Here is a 19641-nt window from a genome sequence, read left to right as displayed (position 1 = left end):
GTACCATCAGAATATGTGTAGAAGTGGACCCCAGACTCCGAGATAAGGTCTGCCAATGGGTGTAGATATAGGTTGATCAAAAGCGGAGTGAGGGATGATCCTTGCTGCACCGCACAAGAAAGAAAAGAGGGAGAAGAGTGACAGGCCTGAAAAGAAATAGTCTGAGTGTGCTCTGCAAGAAATGAGGCGAACCAGATAAGAGGAATCCCTCCTGAAATTCCTGCCTGCTCCAACCGGGTAAGGAGAATACCATGGTCCACTTTATCAAATTCCAGAGAGAGGTCGAGGAGAATCAAGGCTCCGACCCCTCCACGATTCAGAAGCAAAGCTAGATCATCCAGAAGAGCGACTATGACAGACTTCATACCCATCAAGGACCTAAAACCTGATTGGTATGGATACAAGCAGTTGTTGGCTTCAAGGAAATGAGAGAAAAGCAGGGAAACCACAGCCTCCATAATTTTCATCGGCAACAGGCATATAGGCCGGAAGTTGTCCACTATGGTGCTGTCAATAACCCTGGAAGCAATTTAAAGATAACATGTCTATTGTGTCACAGCCTGACTTGCACTCTTCAAACCTACTCTACTAATCAATTCCATGTGTTTAAAAAGACAAATGAAGATTTTTCAGAGTCCAGCTTAGAACAAAAAATTAAGGTTTACTTGTACCACATGTTATGCACATACAGTGTCAGTTGTTACAGTGCATGCCGCCCATTCACAAACGTTTTACCCCATACATTTGATGGTGTATACTGCAAATTTGGCAAAATGAATTTCAATGGATGAAAAACACCACAGGTTATTGTTTTTATTACATTTTTTTATTTGCAGTATCCCCGAGACAGAACAAAATTGTAACCCTTTTTACACTGACAAGGCTCTGAAAGAAAAGGTAGTGAAACCAGGGGAGAAAGGAAAGGCAAAATAGCAAGGAAAAGAGAGAGAAAGAGAAAAAGAAAGGATACAAAGCAAATCCACCGTCATTCATGTAAACAAACAAACAGGCCTTTCTGTTTATCTCATATATATATATATATTTATATATATTTATATATTTTCTGTTTTTTAAAGATCATGCAGAAAAAGAAAACACCCCAAAATAACCTCCCACCCGCCAAACTTGACAAATAGTGAATACTTTAAAAATGATCATAATGCTCCTTTGCACCCTTCAATTCCCCCCACACCCACATCCCTAACTCACCACCGACTGGGGTATTTCCAAGGAGAACAAAGTAAGCCACATTAATGTTTTGTTAAATACATCAGTTAGAACATGCTTGCCAGTTGTTTGTAATTTGTTTTAGATAATTGTCTTCCACTGAAGACTTTACAAGCGTGCCACAAGTTGGACGGATCCCAACCTCCTTGGTAAGCAGTGACGTCTAATCTGCAAACTGCCTGCCCCATTCTCCCTTTTAGACCATAAGCACACATGATGGTATAAGGGGGCACTGGTGCCCCTTGTTCCACTGATCTGATTTTGTTAATTTTCTGTCTGTCCTGCTGCTTTACCTTTCTACCATTGCCCTCTACAGTTGTGAATTTCCTCTGCTAACAAATAGCAATTTCGGAGGTTTGGGCAGGATTGGGGAACAGAATAATAACCCCCAAGAGCACCCTAGTACAATGGGAGGCTATAAGCTGATGCACTTGCGGAACCACTTCACCTGCTTCCTTGCCCTTAACAAGGCTGCATCCTGGACCCTCTTGGTTGCCCAAAGTACTAGTTAATGTATCATTCAGGAAGACATAACATAACCAGCTAAAATGGGTATGGAAGAACAATATTTATTTTCAGCAAAGAATACTGATACTAAATCAAAGGCAGGTGGTGGGGTGGGCTAGAAAGAGAGAAAGAGAGAAAGAGTAGGGCTGGGGTGCCCAGGTATACCATCTTGTATATGCAGTGAACTAGCCATCAACGTTGATAGCATGACCCATTGTTTCCAGTGCTTCGACTATCTGGGGAAGTCTATCATACATGTAGTTCCTATTTCAGCTCTCCCACCACTGGGGGGAATTTATCATGCACCAATAGCCTACTTTAGTCACCCTACTACGAGAAGGATTGTATATACTGATGTCCTATGCCTCCCACCACTAAGGGGAGCAAAGAACTCAGTGATAGTCTATTAAGGCTCTCTTGCCATTTGACACATTTTGTTAAGGCCAGTGCCAGACTACAGTGTGTATTTGTGACATACATGCCTAATAATAAAGCTTTTTCCAGTCCCAATACACAATGAAGAACAATATATTCCTTCCAATCTTAATAGGCCAGCCAAAAAACATACTGCTTGTGTTGAGATTCCAAAGACGTGTGGGGGGGCGCTAAACGAAAGGGAGTTTATAGAAACCTGATAGGCTCTCTTTCAGTCTCCAGTCCATGGAGAGTGTTATTCAAACATATAAATGTGTAAATAGAACCTAGCCTGCTCAAAGGCGTAAAATGTCTGCCATCCTGTATGCAACCATCGTGGCAATTGGCTGACAAAAGGTGGACGATATTTGGAGGTGATCCAACATTTTATATCAAATCAGTAAGAAAATAGGGTCGTTTTCAATAGCACATTAAGTAGAACAATTACCAAATAATGTTTAGAAGTTAAACTCTTGCTTTTGTAAACTATTTCTGAGTGCTGGGTCATCAGCAAACAGATTGCCTACATTCATTTAAAAAGAAGTAGAGAAACTGTTAACATGGAAGGCTACCTGTTACTCTTGCAAGTAAAAAACAAGATGTGTTTTGTCCCAGTGGACTCTCACCACAGTGGAGGAAAAAAAATCCTTTCAAGATGGCTGCCACACATTTGCTATTGATCTATTTGCGGATGGCCCAGTCGGACTCTTCATAATACTCCAAAAGTGTGTTTCATGTATCTGGAGATATAATTACTCTCAAACATCTTGGTAAAATGATGTTAAGCCCTCCACTGTCTCCCCCCTTGGGAAAGTTGCTAAGCCTTGGAAATAGTTATATCCAGTAATGGACAGAAATCACTGGTTGCCTCATGCACTCTGTCTGTCTCTTAGTGGTAGAATGTGGAATGAACAAACGGCCCTGCAGAGGCTTTAAAGACTGGCACTTATAGAGGAGGAATGATGTATGGTCCAAAACCCTGGCGCCGGTCCTACAGCTTTTCCCAAATTGCTAATTTCAAATGCAGGCTTTAAATATGTAGAGCTGGGTGGTCCACATCTGATGAACACAAATTTCGAAACTACAAGCTACTCAATGGTAGCCATACACATGGAAGTCTCTAGTCTTCTCTAAGGTGTCCCTGAAAATAAGAACCTCCCCAGAGTCTGGTCCTCACTGGTGTGAGAGAAAACGTCATGTCATTGGAAACACGTATGTTGTTAGAAAATTAGGTCACAAGGAATAAATGAAGTGATACTCCACTGGCTGTCTAATGAGTTTAAACGTTCACGTTCATTAGAAGTGGACTGTTCCTTTTTAGCGTAACTAGAGAAGGCTCTGTCACTAGAAAGAGGCAGTTAGGATTACAAGCCAATGCTCATTGCTAAAAGAAGAAAATGGATCTCTGTAGGGATCCTAGAACAGGATGTTATAAGAACAGGCTGGGCCTCCTGAACAAAACGAAAGACATCTACAGCTCTAGAAACAGACAGCTCCCCTTCCTAGTTGGCTAAAAAAGTCAAGTGACTAGAGGGAACTCCACTCACTCGACATTGTCACATCTCTTCAGAAACATGCCATTATTCCCTAGGCTGGGACCAGAGCTGCATAATGCCATTATATAGCTGTCCTGCTTTCACATTAGGAAACAATAAAGGGGCTACATACCCTCAAACCCCTAGAAGATGGGAGTCCAGTAACAAAACAGGTCTGGATCCCAGTGACAGAGGCACAAAGTTACCCACAGCCAGAAAAGGGAGAAAGTGAAACAAATAGAAAGCAAGGAAAATCACATTTCAAATATTCAGAACTGCATCCGTTGGTGCAACGGTAAAAACGGGCGACAGACTTAGAAGCGCAAAGTTACAACCACTGACGGCGCACACGGTTTCAAAAGTCCATGCTTTGGCATTGAGAATGCAGGTCTACCGTGCTATTTTTTCTTTTTTTTTAATCATTTCATCTAACAAAATCTAACACTATCAAACAATGAGACTACAACGGAGGAAGGTGGAGCCTTTTCATAAAATGAACAACATATTCTTTAGTTTTTTTTGTCTTTTTTGTTTCTTTAACTCGTTTCCACATTCCCATCACTGACGTCTGACAGATACGAAGAAACGGCGCCGTTCCCTTCATTCCTTTTCCAAGCCCTGCACGTGCGTGTGAGAGGTTTTTAAAGTTCTTGTTTCTTTTCAGGACAAAAAAAAAATCACAAAAAATCTCCCCTCCCCAAAAAGAAAATTATCGCCATCTCGTCTCTTAGATTTCTTTCCCCACTGTTGATTTTCTGGGGAAAAACACCCCCACAGGCACTGGAACTAAAGAAGAGGACGAAGGGAGGGAAAAGACAAGACATGAGCATGCTGACACATGCTTGTCATCGCAGCTGCTCTCCGAAGCAGCGGCTTCAGCTCAAAACACCATCATCCTGCTTTCTCCGGATGAAGACAGGGCAAAATGTTGTGTTACCTAGAACAAAGAGCAGAAAAGTCATCATATAAAGCTGTCATGTGATGAATGATGATTCATTTGTGTCAAGTAGGAGATATTGTAAGTGCAGACGACGTATTTGTTACTAATCATTCTCCAGTACAGCCATCAAACTCACATTGATTATCTTTAGAAAAGACAACGCTATTGGTCTGTCATGGGAATACTTTTTTAAGTGTAATCTTTCAAACACAGAATTCTACAAGGCCTGAAAATAGACTCAGCACTTTCTTTTCATAACTGGATTTGTATTGGTTTTTACACATTTTAACAATACACATCTATTTATTATATTAAAGTTACTTTAAGCAAAAGATAAAAACAGTACTCTTCCCTGCACTCTCCCATTCCCCTCTCCCTGTCATCGCCGGTTTATGCATATGTCCTGTATCTAACTTATTAGCCCCTCCTATCATGTATCATTGATCCATTTCTCTCATATCTTTTGATGTTTAACCACACACCCTCTGTTTGTATACGTTATGTCTTCCAGAGTACAGAATCTATCCATTCCCTCTTTCCAGAATGAGAACGTTGGGATCTGCCATTGCGACCAACTTTCTTCCGGAGGGCGTGCAATAATTTCCCCCCCATATATGTAGTAATGCCACTTTAAGGCATAACGGGATTTGTTTACCAAGTAACTTGCTCAGTGTCCCTAAAATCCAGTTCCAGTATGTTTGAAATCTTGGGCACCCCCAGATTAAATGGAAATATGAACCCGCCTTCCTCCTGCATTTAAGGCATGATCCATCCGGGATTCTCCCCAACCTATATAGCCTATCTCTGGAGTAATATGTTCTGTGTATGATTTTGTATTGCACTTATCAAAGCCTGCTCGAGATACTGCACTCCCGTACTGTGATGTGTACCTCTACCCACTCTTCGTCCTCCAGTGCTCCCAGATCCGTCTCCCAGTTTCTTCTCAGTTTGGTAAGAGGTGGGGAGGTGAAACTTAGTATTGCCTGGTATAGTGTTGAAACTGCCTTCCCCTCTAGCTGTCCACTCAGAAAATTCATCTCTAGTGGCGTGTGCTCGGAGATATCCATATCTCGTCCAGACTGTTTCTGCGTAGTGAGTCTTAATCTGAGGTACATGAATATGTGCCTCATTACGACTTTGGCGGTAAGGGCATGGCTGCCACCAAAACCGGGTCCGGGTTCCCTGAATGGGGAATTACGGGGCCATTCCGAGTTTGGAGGGCTCGGTAATTCCTCCTACAGGGAGCCCGGACCTTCCCCATTGCCATTTGAGTCCCCATAGGGCTCAATAGGAATGGGTGCGGGAGCTAACAACGGGCCGATTACGACCGGCCCGTTGTTAGCTCCCTGGTTCCCTCGCGGGACCCGCTATGGTCCCGCTATGGACGTCTAGTAAAACCAGACGTCCACATCGGGTTCCGTGAGGGAACCTCGTAATCTTGCGGAATGGGATTAACTGGTACGACACAATTAGCGGCGCCCGTTAACCCATTACGCAAAGGTTATAATGAGGCCCTATGTCTTTTGGCGTTAGCCCAAAGTGTTACACCGTGTCTGAAATGACCCAGATTTATATTGATGTATGATATCTGTCACCCTTCTTCTTCCTCTGCTAAACCATGTGGGCTGGGCTTCCATCTTGAATATTTCGGGGATGTTTGGGTTCTCCCACAGGGATGCCCATCTCGTTATCTTCCCTTTCCATCCCATGGCACTGGTGACCGCATTACTGGTCTCTATAATTCTCTGACCGGCTGTTGGCAGGTTTCCCTGCTTGGACTTCCATATAGTATTTGTATTGAAGGTTTCCCATACAACACTGTTACTTCCAGTCTTGTGTGAGAAATGTTTTGCCCTCCGTCTGCCCACTCGTTTGCCACCACCAGCTGCGACGCCCAATAATATTTATGCACATCTCGTACTCCCAGTCCCCTTGCCCCCCCGACCCTCCACACCGACCTCATCAAGGTCTTGTGAGGGTGTGAAAGGAGAAGAGACTGAAATGCAAGAGGCATGTTTTTGGGCAAATACGTTTATTTTATACAAAAAGAAAGAAACCTAGAGGGGTTTCCCCACCTCAACTAAAACAAAGGAAATGGCAGAATGTCTGTAACTAAGAAGTCCACCGTCCTGTGTCAAAATCCTACTTTTAACACTTATTTTTTAATTTTTTTAAACTTTATTTATTAAGAGTCATATCAGTACCAACAGATTACAATTAAATCAACGTCAGTGCAATATGAGCGCAATATTATACACATGGGAGAGAAAAAAAAACAATAGATCATGGCGTGGAGGTTGGAGAAAAGTCGCTGTCAGATAACATCACACAGATTGGGCTTCATTATGACCCTGGCGGAATGGGTTAACGGGTGCCGCAAATGGATGCGGACCCGTTAAACCCATTCCGCCTGATTACGAGGTCCCCTCGCGGGACCCGGTAAGGACGCCTGGTAAAACCAGGTGTCGTTACCGGTTCCCGCGAGGGGAACAGGGAGCTAACAATGGGGCGGTCGTAATCGGCCTGTTGTTAGCTCCCTGCACCCATTCCCATTGAGCCCTATGGGGGCTCGAATGGGAATGGGGAATGTTCGGGCCCGGGTTCCCTGAGGGAGTAATTACCGGGCCCTCCAAACTCAGAATGGCCTGGTAATTCCCCATTCAGGGAACCCGGACCCGGTTTTGGAGGCAGCCATGCCGCCAATAGCGGCATGGCTACCGCCAAAGCCGTAATGAGGCCCATAGTCTCTAAATGGTGCCCAAATGTCCTTTGGGCTGCTTATTACAGGCATAGTCAGTACATATTGCTCTTTGCATTCGTTAACAAATTTAAGTTCACAAAGGAAATGACATGCATTACTTACCGTAAAAGCATTTCTGATGATTGTATCTGCTTAGATTCACATGCTGTGCATATAGTCCGACATCCAGTGGTAACCAGAGTATTGCATCTTGTCCTACGAGAATCGAAAGGGGACGTCGACATTGGCGTGCCTGTAACGCTATCCCTACGTGACCTGTAGTGTACCCAAAATCTGTCACGCGTCGAGGTCCCTCCGATTGTATTTTTTCTGCCGTGAGGGAGCCTTATGACTACCGTGAGTACAGAAAAGAGAGAAAGTAGTAAGACGTCTATGTTCCTACCATCCGAGCAGGGAGGAAGAGTGGGCGCATGTGAATCTAAGCAGATACAATCATCAGAAATGCTTTTACAGTAAGTAATGCATGTCTTTGGATACTTGTTAATCTGCTTAGAATCACATGCTGTGCATAGACTAGCGAGCAGTACCCGGAGTTGAAGGAGGGTTGTGAGAAGGAATAGTAGTGAATAGATGTCTTAGTACTGCTCGTCCCACCTGAGAATCAGACCTAGAATGAGTGTCTAGGCAACAGTGTTTTGCAAAGGTGTGTACACAACTCCAGGTTGCAGCTTTGAAAAAGGACTCTAGGGGAACATTTGCAATGAATGCTATGGAAGCCCCAGTGCCTTGAGTAGAATGCGCTCTAGGCTTGAAGGGCAGTTCTCTCTTAGCAAGAGTGCAAGCAAGAGTGCAACAGAGTGTGACACATTTGACAATCCACCTTGAGATTGCTGATTTAGAGACAGGATCCCCTTCTCTACCTTCTGCCACTGAAACAAAAAATTGGTTTGTTTTTCTCAGTGGTTTAATTCTGTCCAGGTAAAACATGACTGCCCTACGGACTTCTAATGTGTGTAGGCTTCTTTCAGCCATGTTAGTAGGGTTCTGGAAGAACGTAGGCAGTTCTATTGATTGGTTCACATGAAACTTGGAGATAAATTTAGGCGCAAATCTAGGATGAGTGCGCAGAACCACCTTATCTCTGTGAACTGTAACGAAAGGATCTAGAACTGAAAGCGGCAGTAGTTCACTAACCCTTCTAATAGAAGTGATAGCCACTAGGAAGGCTCTCTTATAGGTAAGATCCTTGAGACTTGCTTTATGTATAGGTTCAAAAAAAGACCCCATAAGTCTGGTTAATACCACATTCACGTCCCAACCGGGAGCTGGATTAGAAATGGAGGATTCATTCTATTGACCCCTTCCATGAAAGCCTTAATAAGTGGTATCTTCCACCACAACACCTTCTGTTGTGACGTGGTGTAGGAGATAGCAGCTAAGTGAACCTTAAGGGAATTAAAAACCAGGCCTGAGTCAAGTAAGTGAGTCAGGTACAATATAATGTGTGTGGGGGAGCAGTCAATGGGATTGATGCCCTTGAAATTGCACCAGATAATGAAGCGCTTCCATTTGCTGGAATAGTAATATCGGGTGTTCGGTTTCCTCGCTTCCCTAAGTATGTCCATGCATCTCTGAGGGAGTTGCAGGTGTCCGAACTCTATCACCTCAGGAGCCAGATGTCAGGTCTCCTCCTTTATTATTACTGTCAGGTTTCTTTTATTATTATATTACCCCTTTATTAGAGGTTTTTAGTTTAGTCTGTGTGGGTAGGAAGTTTTCTATTGTGGTTGGTTTGGCCTTAACATCTTAATACAGAATCCTGGTTCTAGCCCAAGGAAAGATGGAGTTTCTCAATAACAGCTCTGATTGGCTAGAGAGCACTTGATCACATTTAGGGAGACAATGAATTATACTTCAAAGTTTTATCCAAAGTGTTACTTAGGACAATATTTTTAACACACATGAACACTTTTTGGAATCCACTTTTTTCAGTGTGGAGGCGGATTCTTATTCTGGTACCAACCATCATCATAGCCCCAGCTGAGAGGTTGTGTGTAGTAGCTGTTCCTGCTGAAGACTTGGGCCTTGTTGATTTAAACTTTCTGGCCCTAGCAGTCGAGCGGCTACTCTTCTGGGCTTTCAGGAGAAGAACCTAGTTTGTCAGGAAAATGATTTAGAGACTGGAAATCCTGAAGTTCATTGAAGATTCAGTCAAGAGATAAGTGACTTTCATTTGGATTTTGAAACTTAGCAATTCATCTAGAGTCATTTGAAGTGAAAAAACGTAAGATTTGTGCTTTAAATTGTAACTCTGAACTGTTTATTAGAGTGCGTGAACTTTGGTGTTCATTTTTAAAGTAAGCGCAAGATTTGACTTGTGAACGCTTCGTTCGTAACACGTGTGACGTGTTTATCTTAGGCGCGCGGTTAGTCTCGTGCGTAACCTCCTCTACAGCTACTAGTTTTCTTCAGCGCATGCGCGTGCCAGAGATTGCTATGGAATTTCCAGCGCACAAGTTCTTCAGCGCGCAGGACCTACAGTACATGTGTTTTCTGGCGCGTGTGTTTTCGAGAGCATGTGTTCTTAGCGCGAATGTTCCAAGCGCTGGTATTCTTCAGCGCGAGAGTTCTGCCGCGTGTGTGTTCTTCAGCGTGAGGGATTTTCAGTGTGTGTGTTCTTTGGCTCACGGGTTCTTCAGCGCGTGTGTTTTCCCAGCGTGTGTGCTTTTAAAGCATGTGTGTTCTTCAGCGCGGGTGTTTTTTCCAGTGCGTGTGTTTTTTGGCGCGGACGCTTTTCAGCGCATGTGGATTTCAGCGCGTGGATTCTTCATAGCGTGTGTTCTTCAGCGCGGGTGATCTTCAGCATGTGTGTTTATTGTGTGCGCGTTCTTCAAGAATCCACGTACTCATTCACAGTGGGAACTTGTTTTGAACTCAAAAGAAAATAAGGAAGAACAGAATTCATTAAAGACAATCTTTACTGGAACTATATTCAGTTTTAAAAAGACAAAGGTCAAGGCTTTCCAGGTTGCTAAAAATAAGGAAGTGGCTGCTGATTTCAAGAAACTCAAGTAAAGAGGTAGAAATTTTAGGAGAAGAACCAGGTATGATTCTTCACACTTTAGTTATGGATTGAAAGTGTTTTACATCACATGGTTAAGTAAGTAATGTGAGGATTTGTGTCTGTTTATGTATTCACTGCAGGTTCAGCATCGGCTAGTCCTGAAGCCATCAACCTGTTGTTTTTATGTTATCCACTTCCCCCTTTCCCTTAGGGGTGCAGTTAAAATAGCTGAGTTTTATTTAGCTCTGAGAATTACATTTCAGGGGGATTGTTGGGGGTTCAGCAGCTTCCGTGGACACAGGAATCCTCTCAGCCTGACAGAATGAAAGGCTAATAACCTTAGTCCGCCTGAGCTGTCATGAACCCCGACGAGACTTCCATGGAGGCTTTAGGATTTTTGATCAGGGAGTTACGGGAGGAGTTGAGAATATCCCGTGATGAGAACGCTTTACTTAGTCAAAAGGTGGGGACTTGAGTGTTAAAGTAACATCAATTCAACAGACGGGAGAGAGGAGTGAGGATGAGGTGTCTGGGGGTGCTGGTTGTCCGCCTGAGTTAGAAAGGGAGGGAGGTGACCGGTTACCTCAAATACAACGGACTTCACAAGCTATTGAAGGAGTTAGAAGCTTAGTTATGCCGGTTCCCTTGGCGCCACCAGAACGTTATCAAGGGGACTCAAAGAGGTTTAGGGTGGTTTTGACTCAATGTGAGTTACATTTTATGAGTAGACTGGAGATCTTCCCTACGGATGCATCCAAGTTAACCTTCATGTTGTCATATCTAACTGGTGAGGCTTCTGCTTGGGCCGGGTTGTTGGTGAGTCAAAGGAGTGCAGTTCTGGGAAATTATTCCAGTTTTTTAGAGATTTTCAGAAATATGTTTGACAGAAGGCAGATATCTCTGGAGGTAGATGGAGAACTTCGAGAGCTGAAACAAGGTAATAGAGATTTGGTTGCTTATATTATGCAATTTAAGTCCCTAGTGTTAGAAAGCAGGTGGCCCGAGGATAAACAGGCCTCTTTGTTTTATAGTGGTCTTAGGGATGAGTTAAAGGATGCGTTGTCAGGAGTTGTAGAACGCCCCTCTTCTTGTGATGCTCTAATTAATTTGGTTATCCAATTAGATTTTCCTTTGAGTGAAAGGAAAGCAGAGCGGCGACATAGTCTGAGTGATTTTAAGTCCCTAGTTAAAGTGGATAGACCAAAAGTAGAGATTAAGACAAAAGGGAATGATCCATCTCCCAGGGTCCGCGGTCCTTTAACTAAGGAAGATAGGGCTAGGAGTAGAGAAAACAACCTGTGTTTATATTGTGGAAGAGGTAGACATTTTTTAGGGAATTGTCCTTACACTCCAAGAAAGACTTCCTCTCCAACGACCAAGATACAGCAGATCGCCAACACCGTGCAGACTGCTGTTCCTCATATCACGATGAATGTATTCTTGTTCTTTGAGATGGAGTGTAAGGGAAATGGCCCAGTTATGGTTGACTCAGGAGCCACTAGGAATTTTATGGATTGGGGCCTTGCAAAATCGTTGGGGATCCCAATAATTCGGAAGGAGGCGGTAGAGCAAGTTAGGGCTGTTGATGGGACTTCCCTTTCTTCAGGTCCTATCACACACAAGACTGGTTCCTTGATTTTGGAGTTAACACAGGGTCATAGAGAGAGGATATCTTTTAAATTGATAGATGCTCCATTGTTAAAGATAATTTTGGGAATGCCTTGGCTTACTCTTCATAATCCCTTGATGGATTGGAGTGCTAGGACAATTAACATGCAGTCTGATTTCTGTCAAGAGAATAGTTTCTCTGGAAGGCTTTTTGAGGAAGATGTCAAAAAGAGTAATTCTGTGTCTAGTTTTCTGGATGGGATGAGTTTGGAACTGGAGGTTATGATGTGGGAGCGGTGGTTGGACAACTTCCACAGTGTTACCAAGATTTCTGGGATGTTTTTGATGAGAAAGTGGCGGGTGAATTACCGCCCCATAGGCCCTTTGATTGTAAACCCTCCGAACTTGCATAGATTTTCGAGCAGTCAACAGAGTCACAGTTAAGAACCGGTATCCTCTTCCTCTCATCTCGGAAATGCTTAATAAAATACAAGGAACCACCATTTTTTCTAAATTAGATTTGAGGGGAGCTTACCATCTAGTGCGTGTGCAAGAAGGAGATGAATGGAAGACATCTTTTAAGACCAGGTTTGGGCTGTATGAATATGAAGTGATGCCATTCGGTTTATGCAATGCTCCGGCGGCTTTCCAATTTTTTATTGACAACGTTTTTAGAGAATTTTTGGATATTTTCGTTGTCGTGTATATAGATGACATTTTGATTTTCTCTTCAGACTTGGATCAACATCAGAAACATGTTTGTCTGGTGTTGCAAAAATTGCGTGAAAACCATTTGTTCGCCAAATTGGAAAAAAGCCAATTTCATACAGATTCAGTGGAATTTTTGGGTTTTATAGTTTCGCCCAAGGGTTTGGAAATGAATCCCAAGAAGGTTCAAGCAGTTCAAGAATGGTCCACCCCAAATAAGGTTAAGGAAATACAGAGTTTTTTTAGGGTTTGCAAAATTTATAGGAGATTTATCGAAGGATTTTCTCGGCTAGTTGCTCATATAACTAGACTGCTGAAAAAGGAGTGAAGTTTGTTTGGGACCTTGAAGCAGAAAAAGCTTTCCAAGAGTTAAAGGAAAGGTTTACTACCAGTCTGATTTTCATTCATCCAGATATTTCTAAACCGTCTTTTGTGGAGGTGGACGCTTCAAATTTAGCTATGGGGTTGGTGCTTTCACAAAGACATGAAACTACAGGTTACACCCAGTAGAATTCTTTTCTAGAAAGTTTTCTGCGGCGGAAGTGAATTATACAAATTCAGATCGTGAGCTGCTAGCTATCAAGTCCGCTTTTGAAGAATGGAGACATTTTCTTAAAGGGGCAAGACACACGGTAACAGTACTTACTGATCATCGAAATTTATTGTTTTTAAAATCTGCAAAAACATTGTCTCCACGACAACTTTGTTGGTCCTTATTCTTTGTGGAATATGATTTCGTAGTGACATTCAAACCCGGAAGTTGTAATAAAAAAGCAGATGCCTTATCCCGTCAATTTCCTGGAAGTGAGGCAAGAGAAGTTCAGGAGCCAAAACCTCTTATTGCTCCCGAATGTTTTTTGTTAGCCGGAGTTATTAAAGGCATGGATTTACTGAACGAAGTTCGCCAGTCTATGTCCTTGCAGAAGATGGAGGAGTGGGTGAAACTGGATCCAGCAAGGAGCTTAAAGGACGGTCTACCATTTTTTGATAACAAGCTGTATTTGCCTACTGAAGAGTTAAGAGAAGAGGTTTTGAGGAACTGTCATGAATCCATCTTATCAGGACATCCTGGTTTTAGGAAAACACTGGAGTTAGTTCTACAGAACTTTTGGTGGGAAAGAATTCGTCAAGACACGTTGAACTTTGTCAAGACGTGTGCAGTTTGTGCCCAGGCAAAAAGTCAAGTTGGGAAGCCGCCTGGTTTATTGGAGCCGTTACCTGTTCCTTCTCGTCCTTGGCACACGATTTCTATGAATTTCATCGTTGATCTTCCCCTGGATAAGGGTTGTTCAACTATTTTGGTTGTGGTGGATCTTCTTACTAAAGAAGCACATTTTTTACAGATGGAGGGAGAGGTTACTGCAGAAAAACTGGCTCATAGTTTCTTGCAAGAAGTGGTTAGACTGCATGGGCTTCCTAGTCAAGTTATCTCTGACAGGGGTTCTCAATTTATCTCACAATATTGGAGGGCATTCGGTAAAAAAACTTGGGGCAGAGGTTAGTTTAACATCTGGGTATCATCCTGAGACTAATGGACAAGTTGTGAGAGTTAATCAGGAATTGGAGAAATTTGTAAGGTGTTTTTTACAAGCCGGTGAGGAATGGGTGGATTTGGTATGGTTGGCTGAATTCTCTTACAACAATTGTGGTAAGGATGCTACTTCTATGTCTCCTTTTTATTTGGGTCGTGGGTTTCATCTTCATTTTTTGAGTTTTGAGGTGTTGGGGGATTCCGGGAATCCTGGAGTGGAAGAACGTTTGCTGATAATGAAAAATAATTTGGATAGAGCACAAAAGGTGTTGGGGGAAAGCAATTTGAAATATAAAAAGTATGCAGATTTGAGAAGAAAAGCTGGCCCTACATACAAGATAGGAGACTTAGTGTGGCTTTCTACGCGGTATTTAAAAATTAAGGGGAAAAATAAATTCAGTCCTCGATTTGTAGGTCCTTTTGAGATAGAGAAAATCATTAATCCTTTGGCAGTGCGTTTGAAGTTACCTAAGCAGTTGAAAGTACATCCCACTTTTCATGATAGTCTCTTAAAACCAGTTAGTCCAGGGACCAGATTTAGAACCCCTCCTCCTCCTGTGATTTTGGAGGATTCATCTGAGGAGTTTGTGGTGAAATAGATTTTAGATTCCAGGAAAGTGAGGGGAAAGTTGCAATATTTAATTGATTGGGAGGGATATGGACCTGAAGAACGTACTTGGGAAGATTCATCTGATGTTCATGCTCCTAAGTTAGTTGCTAAGTTTCATGCTAAAAATCCACATACAATAGGCCCAGGGACTGGGCATTAGGAGGGGGGTACAGTCAGGTTTCCTCCTTTATTATTACTGTCAGGTTTCTTTTATTATTATATTACCCCTTTATTAGAGGTTTTTAGTTTAGTCTGTGTGGGTAGGAAGTTTTCTATTGTGGTTGGTTTGGCCTTAATGGAATGGTTCGGTCAGAAATGTTTATTGTCCCTACGGGTCGGCCATGTGTTTTTAAGCCTAAGTCGCTCGATATTAGAAATATTTCCTATGGACCTTACCCGAGTTTTCGTCATTAAACGCCCATGAAGTCAGGCAGCAGGGCGCAGCCATTTTGTGATAATCCTATCACTTGCCCCATTGCCCTGGGTGACCTGCTTTTGCGGCACTAAATCATATCCCCCGCCCCTGAGTCTGTCATCAGCAGACGTGTACCGCCCATACAACGCCAAAACAAGTCTCATGTCAACATTCGCTGTGCTTCAGCTATTGACGTGTCGCCATGGAAATGGCAGGACGCCTCTTTACTCAATAAGTATAAACAGACCGTTTGACAACACACAGCAGCAGATTTTCGATTCCATTCCTCTCTCTGTGTTACTTTGAGTATTCTGTGACTCGTTTCTGTGCTCTGGTCAGCTACCTTTGCCGCTTGTAGCCCGTGTGAACACCTGTACCATCGCTATACATTATTTTAGTTTGTTTACCACACAATGGCTACAATAATGCCCTACATGTACAAGCCCGAATATACCGAGGAGGAACTACTGGAAAGGGAAACATGCGAAAATGATGGGGCTTCGGACGGCAGTTGGCAGGATGAATCAACAAATGAAGACACTGGACCTAGTCACATGGACGGTGTTTCCACCTGGTGCACATGCAATCGGTGCGAGCTAATGCCAACCGAGGACGAGAACTGCTGCTGCTGTGAAAACTCGGGATGCGTGGCCTACATTTCGGAAGGCGAGCCACGGCCGCAATGCACCACCGAGCTGCCAGAATTCAGGGCAGCCTGCTTTACACGGTCCGTGTTGAGGATAATGATGGTGCTTATGCATGAACTTCGCGCAACTGTTCGTAATCCGAGTAACGAGTAAGTATACTCTGGTTGTGATGCCGCTACTATTTCATGGTCGTCTCCTATATTCAAAATTACATCTACATTTCATTGTAACGCATGAAAGTCGTTCAATAGTGTGCAGAATGCCATTAGTTACAAGAATTGTCATTGACAACAAAGGTTTAATACATTTATCTTGGTCATTTAAAACAGTTTGTATCATTCTTTTTCACAGGTGGTACAGGCTGGTGGCCTTTCGTTCCTTTACATGGTGGTTTCATGGGAGGCTTGGACACCACGTTCGAAGAGTAATACCCGCCTGTGCTGTTGCTGCCATAAGACAAACTTTCCCCAGTGACAGCGGTCAGTACAGGGGATTTTCCCTCGCTGTGCTGCAACCTGACCTGTACAATGTGTACATTTTTTTTTTTTTTTTTTTTTTTATTGAACTTTACACAGTTAAAACTGCGTTTTGTCAACGAAAACAGTAGCAGATCCGACCAGGGCAAAACTCTTCAGGGATCAGCAGAAGGAGAGAAGAGAGAAGAGAAGGTAAAAGAGACGACTTCCTTTTTGTCATTCTGCCATTGTTGAGGCCAGTGAGGAGGTGGTTTCCACGAACTCATTGGCATTAGTCTGCATGATTTTTGTAAAGACTAAATCGATCAGTTTAGACAGTGCCTGAGACCATTTGGTACTCTCCCCGGAAATTAATCTGTAGCGGTTGTTTTGATTTTTTAAATGAATCAAGTGTGTCTCCATTCAAGAGTCTTCATGTGCCTTGCCTGCACACCCACCGGCCCATCCACCCCCCCCTATCAAAGGCAGTTCGCACCCGGGGATGAGCGCTGCCATGGTGTGCTGTCAGGGGCGCAAACGGCCAAGATGCCAAACAGAATGTACACTTCAAAAGGTATCCCACGGCCATGGGCCATCGCTCCCATGGCCTCCTCAGACCCTGTGTCTCCAGCAGGCAGGCCTCCCCTGACACTGGTCGCCCCCCTGCAATCCACATAAGTGTCTCTCCATTCAGCAGTCTTCCTGTGCCTTGCCTGCACGCCCACCAGCCCATCCACACCCCTCCCTATCAAAGGCAGTTCGCACCCGGGATGAGTGCTGCCATGGTGTGCTATCAGGGGTGCAAACGGCCAAGGTGCCAAACAGCATGTACACTTCAAAAGGTATCCCACGCCCAGGGGCCATCGCTCACATGGCCTCCTCAGACCCCGTGTCTCCAGGCAGGCCTCCCCTGACGCTGGCCGACCCCTGCAATTCACATAAGTGTGTCTCCATTCAGCAGTCTTCCTGTGCCTTGCCTGCATGCCCACCGGCCCATCCACACCCCCCCTATCAAAGGAAGTTCGCACCCGGGGAAGAGCGCTGCCATGGTGTGCTGTCAGGGGCGCAAACGGCCAAGGTGCCAAACAGAATGTACACTTCAAAAGGTATCCCACGCCCAAGGGCCATCGCTCACATGGCCTCCTCAGACCCCGTGTCTCCAGGCAGGCCTCCCTTGACGCTGGCCGGCCCCCTGCAATCCACATAAGTGTGTCTCCATTCAGCAGTCTTCCTGTGCCTTATCTGCATGCCCCAGGCCCATCCATCCCACCCCCCTCTATCAAAGGCGGTTCGCTCCAGTGGATGCGCGCTGCCATGGTGTGCTGTCAGGGGCGATAACGGCCAAGGTGCCAAACACCATGTACACTTCAAAAGGTATGCCATGCCCAGGGGCCATTGCTCACATGGCCTCTTCAGACCCTGTGTCTCCGGCCAGGACCCCCCCTCATGCTGGCCGCCCCCCCGGCAAACCACATAATACCACGACATATACATGTCATTCATTCATAAACACACCCCTGTTTCTAATACTTTATAAACCACTTGATATGTCTCATGAGAACATCTTTGTGCTTTGCAAGCCAACTCCTGAACGTGCTACCCGAGAACCACTGAGATCGATGCTAATCTGCTCGTCGTCGTGCTATCTGTGAACTTCTGTGAGCGCTTCGAGCAAACTCGTCAGTGTGCTAGCTGCGGCCATCTACCTGTTCTCCTGCCACAAACTACTGGGCTTGCTGAATCTAACTGTTGGTTGGTCAAGGTAAGGCCATGTATCACAGTCATATTTCGGTAATTTTTAAATTTCTATCTATTTGCGAGTAGAGTACTCAATAGTACCATGTTCATTGGTCTCGTTGCTATTGACTTGAGTTTCAATTGTTATGCTATCAATAGATCTATTTATTTTCATCTGTGTAAATTGTCATCTAATTGCATCCTTCACGGTCCTGTCTATAATGTAAGCATGTTTCCTTCTCGTGCAAGACAGTACATCCAAGGGACGAGTCACATGTTCAGAGTTTAGTTCCATCATTTTTTAATTTGTGAAAGTAATGCAAATACTAAGCCGCACTTGATGAACTGGTATAGTTCAAGCGACCAAAACAAACCTTGCATTGAACATGATATGGTTCATTTACTTTTTTATGACATTTTTATTCATCAAGGTTTTATAATAATCTTGATATTTACTTTTCAGAATTTTCAACAATGCCTGCCTGTTCAATTAACGGTTGCCCTTCGAAGACCCATGCTAAATCTGAAGGCACTACAATGCATGTATTCCCTAAAACTGTTGATCGAATAAGAGAATGGGTCAGACATTGCGGATATCCACTGGATGAGCTTGAAAGTAGAGTCCAACAAGTCTTTGAGGACAAGAGGGGTGATCGATACCACATCTGCAGCCAGCACTTTTCCTCCAACATGTACGCCACATCTTGGGTAACAAAGAAGAATAAACGGCGAACGACACGAAAATTGCTCGCAAACGTTGTTCCCACTCTATTCGTCCACATTCCGCCACTTGTGAGTCAAGTGTCCGGATTTAGCTTTAGGCCTTGCGGTAGTGTGCAGGTAGCCGAATGGATTAATTGATATTTTAGGTGTTGTGTCCCTTGTAATACTTTCGATATTGATATGAGTGTATAGCTTTTTGAATAATGACATTTATCAATACATTATTTTTCGATTTTATAACCCCCAAAGGAAATCTATTTATGGGCACAGGGAACTGTGCTATATTGCTCGTTTTCAATAGCATTATTCTCAAGTATTCTGTCGGCTTACATGGCAATTGTTAATATTGGCATTTCATTATCAAACAATAATTTACCTTTACAACTGCTTGACTATCCACTGAATCTGAAGCAAGAACATTCTACATCCGTGACGTGCCCGCAGTTATCAACCACTTCTAGCGCGTATCAGGTAATCTTACTTAGCCATTCCGCTACAGACTTGTTTTATGCATGTCAAGCAATATTTTTTATGTATCGTGTAATTATTTTACCGAATGTTTGGTTAGTAATTTCCAATTGATATACACCCTAGTTGTCGTCCCCTGGTGTTTGTTTTCAGTTATAATTAGTGTTATCCATACTAATGCAAGTACTGTCTTTCAGGGAGATGCTGAAGCGTCCACCACATTGACAACATCCATAGATATTCTTCAGCAGCACGAGGTATGGATATTGACAGCTCCATCGAACTAGATCATCAGAGCTGGAATACTTGTCGTTTGATTGTTCTACACAATGTTTCATTCGTGGTTAGCCA

The 19641-nt window shown here is 43.6% G+C and overlaps 1 protein-coding gene across 21 annotated transcripts in view; it reads right to left on the bottom strand.

Annotated features, from left to right (window-relative positions):
• Positions 1–641: 641 nt before the first annotated feature.
• The window catches only part of CAMK2B (calcium/calmodulin dependent protein kinase II beta), a 1630344-nt gene continuing 1611344 nt past the window's right edge, over positions 642–19641 (bottom strand). For all 21 annotated transcript variants that reach the window (XM_069618980.1, XM_069618981.1, XM_069618979.1 and 18 more), the window contains one exon: positions 642–4620. The gene's annotated coding sequence lies outside the window, so the exon portion shown is untranslated. The remainder of the gene's footprint in view (positions 4621–19641) is intronic.

The sequence above is a fragment of the Ambystoma mexicanum genome, chromosome 10 (genome assembly GCF_040938575.1).
Source record: "Ambystoma mexicanum isolate Mex_15411 chromosome 10, UKY_AmexF1_1, whole genome shotgun sequence".
Classification (NCBI taxonomy): Eukaryota; Metazoa; Chordata; class Amphibia; order Caudata; family Ambystomatidae; genus Ambystoma; species Ambystoma mexicanum.
This window is presented reverse-complemented; position numbering and strand designations above follow the sequence as displayed.